Source organism: Crinia signifera, chromosome 3 (assembly GCF_055691185.1).
Source record: "Crinia signifera chromosome 3, ASM5569118v1, whole genome shotgun sequence".
NCBI lineage: Eukaryota > Metazoa > Chordata > Amphibia > Anura > Myobatrachidae > Crinia > Crinia signifera.
This window is the reverse complement of record NC_139219.1, coordinates 16,926,436-16,933,531: the sequence shown is the minus strand read 5'-3', so window position 1 is coordinate 16,933,531 and position 7,096 is coordinate 16,926,436.

The window sequence follows — 7,096 nt, the reverse complement described above, 5'->3', positions numbered from 1 at the left end:
TGTATCAGTTTTAGCATGGCCAAATAGTTAAACTGTAGCAGGAAATGCTGGGATGTGTAGTTCAACAACAGCTGGAGTGTCAAGGTGAGCGTATGGGTGCATACCATTTGCTGGCATGCAATGCTATGCGATATTTCATTGTACAAGCACTCCTGTTAATTTAACATGAATATTGCATTGAATCGCACGCATCGGACACCACTAAGTATGGTATGCGATGGGTGCCGTGCTAGGAAACAAGTACCCACCCTTGCATTTATCTCTTGTTAAGGGCGGGATGTATTAAAATACATCGCCGCCCTTCGCGCCCCCCCCCGCCGCGATGCCGCCGCATATGTACTAACATATGCGGCTGGCATCGCGATGCGGTGACGGAGCCCCCCCGCGATACCTGTACTGTGGTCTGCGGGGGGGCTCCGTCACCTCCCAGCCGGCTTTTGCTGCTTTCACGCCGGGGACAGCTAAGCAAGCTGTCCCCGGCGCTTCCTCCTCCCCCTGCAGCCGGAAGGACGTCCGGCTGCGTTGCTAGGGGGAGGAAGGGCTTACCTTCCGGGGTCCAGGAGGACCTGCAAGAAGGTAAGCCCAAGGGAGGGGGGAGAGGGGGGAGAGGGGGGGTCGGCGAGGCGGCGGGGTTGCGGCGATGCGGCGGGTGGCGAAAAGAAGCCCATAGGCTTCTATAGGGTATCGCCACCCAAAGGTGGCGATACCCTGCCCTGCGGTGACGTGGCGAACGGGTTTTAGTACATAGGAAAATGCGGTAAAACGGGGGTTTTACCGCATTTTCCCTTTAGTACATCTCGCCCTAAGGCTTAATACATCTGCCCCAGTATGAGAAAACTGAGGGGCATATTTATTAAGCCTGCAAAGTGATAAAGTGCAAGGTGAAAACGCAGCAGCGAGTCAGCTCTTAACTGCCATTTTTCAAACCCAGACTGTAACTTGGCAGTTAGGAGCTGATTGGCTGCTGCGTCATCACCGGCCCTTTAATAACTACACCAGGCTTAATAAATCTGCCTGTATGTCTATAAAATATCTATACAAATGAAACACGTCAGCACTGATAATTCTGTATAACAACACTCCAGGCATTCATCTGCACAGAATGACATAAGGCAGAGAGGTGCTTTACTAAGAGCAGACATCTCCTTCATTTTGGGGGGATTTGCGAGGAGTCTGCCGAGCTGTTGTGTCACACAAAGAGCAGGTCCCAGATGTTTACAATCTAGAGCATAACCCAGGTCTGCCATGGAAGCGGAACGCAGCTGCGGTCTGAGGGGGGACGGCTCATAAAATGACAGCAAACATTTCAGTGTTGAAGGAAATCGGTCAGCAATGGCTAAGACAGAACTTCATACATGTATCCGCTGAAATCTAGAAGATTCCGAGGCTCATCTGTTATGTCAGACGGTCACAGACTTTCCCTATAAATCACAGGCAGAGTATATAAATTATATTATACGACTGGACTGACCCACTATTATTGGAAATACTGATGGCGGAAACAGACGCAATACGTTTTACAACAAAGGCTGTGCCATAGACATTAGTTTAAGGGGGGTATTCAATCCTCGCTGCTATTTCCGATGGGGGAAATATGGGATTCGGTCATTTGGTCTATAGCATGATGGTCGACAGTCATTAGATCAACACATTAGGTCGACATGGTAAAAGGTCGACGTGGTTCTAGGTCGAAAGGTCGTTAGTTCGACAGCTCATTAGTTCGACAATGTCTAGGTCGACAGTCAAAAGGTGGACATGGGTATTTCACTGTTTTTTTGAGCCGACATGTGCCGACAGGCGGTATTTCATTCCCTACCATCCACTAGGGCGTGGTGGGAGAATAAAATAGTGTGCCGAGCGATGCGAGGGGATGCGGTGCACTTGAAACTGTGTCCATGTCGAATGTGTTGACATTCAGGTAAAAAAAACTGTGAAAACCCCCATGTCGACCTTTTGACATAGACATTGTCGAACGAATGACCTGTCGAACTAACGACCTGTCAAACGAATGACCTTTCGACCTAGAACCATGTAGACCTTTCCCCATGTCGACCTAGACCCATGTAGATCTGTTCCCATGTCGACCTAATGGTGTCGACCTAATTACTGTCTACCATCATGCTGTAGACCAACCCGGAAATACAGTAGCGGCAGGCGCCTATTCAATGCTGTCTTTCCCGACAGCATTGAATCAGAATGGACGTGACTAAAAACAGTCATTCAGTTTCATTTTTCCAAAAACGGGTGGCCATTTTCGGGGACACGCCCCTTTTTTGCAGATCGACAGGTGGGACATTGAATTCCGCCTACCGATAAACAGGAGAACGGGACGAAAACGGGCCATGGTCCCCGCTGTCAGGACGTAACGACAGTCGGGACCCAGGACTGAATAACTCCCTTAAAGTACTCACATCAATTTATACTAAGGGCCTAATACAGACCTGACCCCACAGCTGCGATAATATATGCAGGTCGGGCGATTATCGATAGACTGCGCCTGTGTACGGTCCATAGTACCCATGCGGGATGCCATCCTGCGATAAAGTACTGCTACTTGCCGACCGCGCACAAGTTGACTGACAGGCAGCAGGCGTTTGTGGGTGGTGACCGGCTGATTTCTGGGACTGTCAGGGAAAACGCGGACGGACGAGCCCAGGCGTTTGAGGAGAAGTTATGTGACGTCAGTTAGGGCCATGGTGGGAATCGAACCCATGACCTCAGTGCTGTGAGTTAGCAATGCTAACCACTACACTGTTCATGCTGTATGTTTATTATTATTCATAAACTCAGTCATTTGTAGGCATGTATGGATGAAATGGATTCGATATACTGAATATTTATTATGTGAAGGACTACATATTAAATGTAGAATAAATATTATTTAGTGTGAATCTTATGCAGTCACCTATGGTAACACCGTCATCTAATGGTAACAAGTGTTCACAACTTCATTAGCTCAACATTTATGTACATACGTTATAAAATGCTCCGTCACACGACTCATCCTGGACAGATACATTATCATTAATGTGATAACTCCTCTCTATTCATTCATAGTCAAGTTATTTAATGGGGCAAAATGAGCCCATTGACAAACAGGCCCCATCACTATATATATAAAAGGCTACGGACGGGATGTATTCAAATACATCTCCACCCCTCACCGCCCATCACAACGATGTTGATCGCATATGTACTAATATATGCGATCCACATAGCAATGCGGTGACGGGGGCCCCCCCGGCGATACCTGGGAGGTGTGGGGGTGGGGGGTCTCCGTCACCTCCCTGGGCTCTCCTCACTCCCCCATGCCGAGAAGCCCAAGCAGGCTGTCCCCGGCACCTCCTCCTCCCCAGCTGCATTGCTAGGGTAAGGAGGAGTTTGCCTCCCGTGTCCAGGCTTCCTGGAGCAAGGTATGCCAAGGGGAGGGGAGTTGGCATCTGCTGTGGGGGTCGGCGGTAGCGGCAGGTTGTGGCGGCCGGAGGTAAAAAGCCCATAGGCTTCTATAGGGTATTGCCATCCAAAGGTGGCGATACCCTGGGTGTCGAAAACACGGTAGCCGGGTATTAGAACATTTGAAAATGCAGTAAAATCCCCAAAAACTGGAGTTTTGCCGTTAGTACATCCCGCGCTATAGCCTCACCTTTTTGAGGTGAAGTACCACCAGTGACCACTAGAGGCCACTCAATGGACCAATTTACTCCTTCACAGAAAGTGAAACCAAAATGATATGTTTCAAACATGCTGGGAGCGGTGAAGGCAGAGATTGGAGACAGGAGCAGATAGGAACTAAACCATCATTTTCACCGGCTTTTACATAGTAGTCTGGTAAACGGTTAATCCGCTGTTGTAGATGACACGTCTCCTTGATGTATCTCCTAGTGAGACATAAACTAGGCCTAACGCTCCTGACAGACTAATCAAACAGAGTCCTGGAATCGCAGGAGAAAGGACACGGAGATTGGAATCTTTCTGGCAAGCCGCTGCGATAGACCAAATACTTTGATTTCAGTAAAACTCCTCAAACTTTAATTCTGTGTTCTCCTTGCCGTGATGGAGAAGACCACCCCGCATTTCAAGTTGTCTGTGTCTGGTCCAGGATCCCGAATCTTGGCTGCCCCTGTTCCAAGAACTCCTAATGGAAATTAGAGAGCGTGCCTGGAACGTGGCACATTAATCTGAGAGGTTTATACATCGGTTCTGCGACTGAGGCTCTGACACCGCTGGGATTCTAAGCTGATCTATCGGCGCTAAGGCCTTGGCTAGTTCCCGGCCTCTCAGCTGTGGTAAATATAAGAACAGGTTTAATGTGAATAAAACCTTGTTAAACACAGAATGCAACTAATATATGTAACTGTGATTCATTAAATAAATGCATCTGATTCATGACAGACTATGAGTACAAATAGCACAGAATGACTGTCACCCCAACCATAAGTAATGACGGTTGGGGTGACACACACACAAATTCAACATAGGGGGCTATACAGGTTGGTTTGCAAAAGCAAACTCCTTTCATAATGGACAAATCCATGCTGCACTGCAGGTGAGGCAGAAGCAGCATAATTCTCACTGTATTGTTTATTCTGTCGGCGGGAAGCGGTCATTTGGTCTACAGCATGATGGTTCGACACCATTAGGTCGACATGGGAAAAGGTGGACATGGGTCTAGGTTGACATGGGAAAAGGTCAACATGGATCTAGGTCAGAAGGTCATTAGTTCGACAGGTCATTAGTTCAACAGTGTCTAGGCCGACAGTCAAAAGGTCAACATGGGGATTTTCACAGTTTTTTGAGACGACATGTGCCGACAGGCGGTATTTCATGCCCTACCATCCACTAGGACGTGGTGGGAGAATAAAATAGTGTGCCGAGAGCATGGTGAGCGCAGCGAGGCACCGTGCCCAACGCATCGTGAGCACAGCAAGCGATACGAGGGGATGCGGTGCACTTTAAACTGTGTCCATGTCGACTGTGTTGACATTCAGGTACAAAAACTGTGAAAAACCCCATGTCAACCTTTTGACTGTCGACCTAGACATTGTCGAACTAATGACCCATCGAAATAACGACCTGTCAAACTAATGACCTTTCGACCTATAACCATGTCGACATTTTCCCACGTCGACCTAGACCTAACTCGACCTTTTCCCATGTTGACCTAATGGTGTCGAGTTAATGACTGTCGACCATCATGCTGTAGACCAAATTATCCCAACCCCCCCCTGCAACATGTGGAGTAAAATGCATTGTGAGGTGTTTCTCCTACACATGCCATCTGTAAGTACAGTACAGCCTATCGTCCATCCTATGTAGTAGAACTCTGCACACACATGCCATCTGTAAGTACAGTACAGCTTATCGTCCATCCTATGTAGTAGAACTCTGCACACACATGCCATCTGTAAGTACAGTACAGCCTATAGTCCATCCTATGATGTGGAAGTCTGCACACACATGCCGTCTGTAAGTACAGTACAGCCTATAGTCCATCCTATGTAGTAGAGCTCTGCACACACATGCCATCTGTAAGTACAGTACAGCCTATCGTCCATCCTATGTAGTAGAACTCTGCACACACATGCCATCTGTAAGTACAGTACAGCCTATAGTCCATCCTATGTAGTAGAGCTCTGCACACACATGCCATCTGTAAGTACAGTACAGCCTATAGTCCATCCTATGTAGTAGAACTCTGCACACACATGCCATCTGTAAGTACAGTACAGCCAATAGTCCATCCTATGTAGTAGAACTCTGCACACACATGCCATCTGTCAGTACAGTACAGCCTATAGTCCATCCTATGTAGTAGAACTCTGCACACACATGCCATCTGTCAGTACAGTACAGCCTATAGTCCATCCTATGTAGTAGAACTCTGCACACACATGCCATCTGTAAGTACAGTACAGCCTATAGTCCATCCTATGTAGTAGAGCTCTGCACACACATGCCATCTGTAAGTACAGTACAGCCTATAGTCCATCCTATGTAGTAGAACTCTGCACACACATGCCATCTGTAAGTACAGTACAGTCTAGTCCATCCTATGTAGTAGAGCTCTGCACACACATGCCATCTGTAAGTACAGTACAGCCTATAGTCCATCCTATGTAGTAGAACTCTGCACACACATGCCATCTGTAAGTACAGTACAGTCTAGTCCATCCTATGTAGTAGAACTCTGCACACACATGCCGCCTGTAAATACAGTACAGCCTATCATCCATCCTATGTAGTAGAACTCTGCACGCACATGCCGTCTGTAAGTACAGTACAGCCTATCATCCATCCTATGTGGTATAACTCTGCGCACACATGCCATCTGTAAGTACAGTACAGCCTATAATCCATCCTATGTAGTAGAAGTCTGCACACATATTGCCATCTGTAAGTACAGTACAGCCTATAGTCTATCATATGTAGTAGAACTCTGCGCACACATTCCGTCTGTAAGTACAGTACAGCCTATAGTCCATCCTATGTAGTAGAGCTCTGCACACACATGCCATCTGTAAGTACAGTACAGTCTAGTCCATCCTATGTAGTAGAGCTCTGCACACACATGCCATCTGTAAGTACAGTACAGTCTAGTCCATCCTATGTAGTAGAACTCTGCACACACATGCCATCTGTAAGTACAGTACAGCCAATAGTCCATCCTATGTAGTAGAACTCTGCACACACATGCCATCTGTAAGTACAGTACAGCCAATAGTCCATCCTATGTAGTAGAACTCTGCACACACATGCCATCTGTAAGTACAGTACAGCCTATAGTCCATCCTATGTAGTAGAGCTCTGCACACACATGCCATCTGTAAGTACAGTACAGCCTATAGTCCATCCTATGTAGTAGAACTCTGCACACACATGCCATCTGTAAGTACAGTACAGTCTAGTCCATCCTATGTAGTAGAGCTCTGCACACACATGCCATCTGTAAGTACAGTACAGCCTATAGTCCATCCTATGTAGTAGAACTCTGCACACACATGCCATCTGTAAGTACAGTACAGTCTAGTCCATCCTATGTAGTAGAACTCTGCACACACATGCCGCCTGTAAATACAGTACAGCCTATCATCCATCC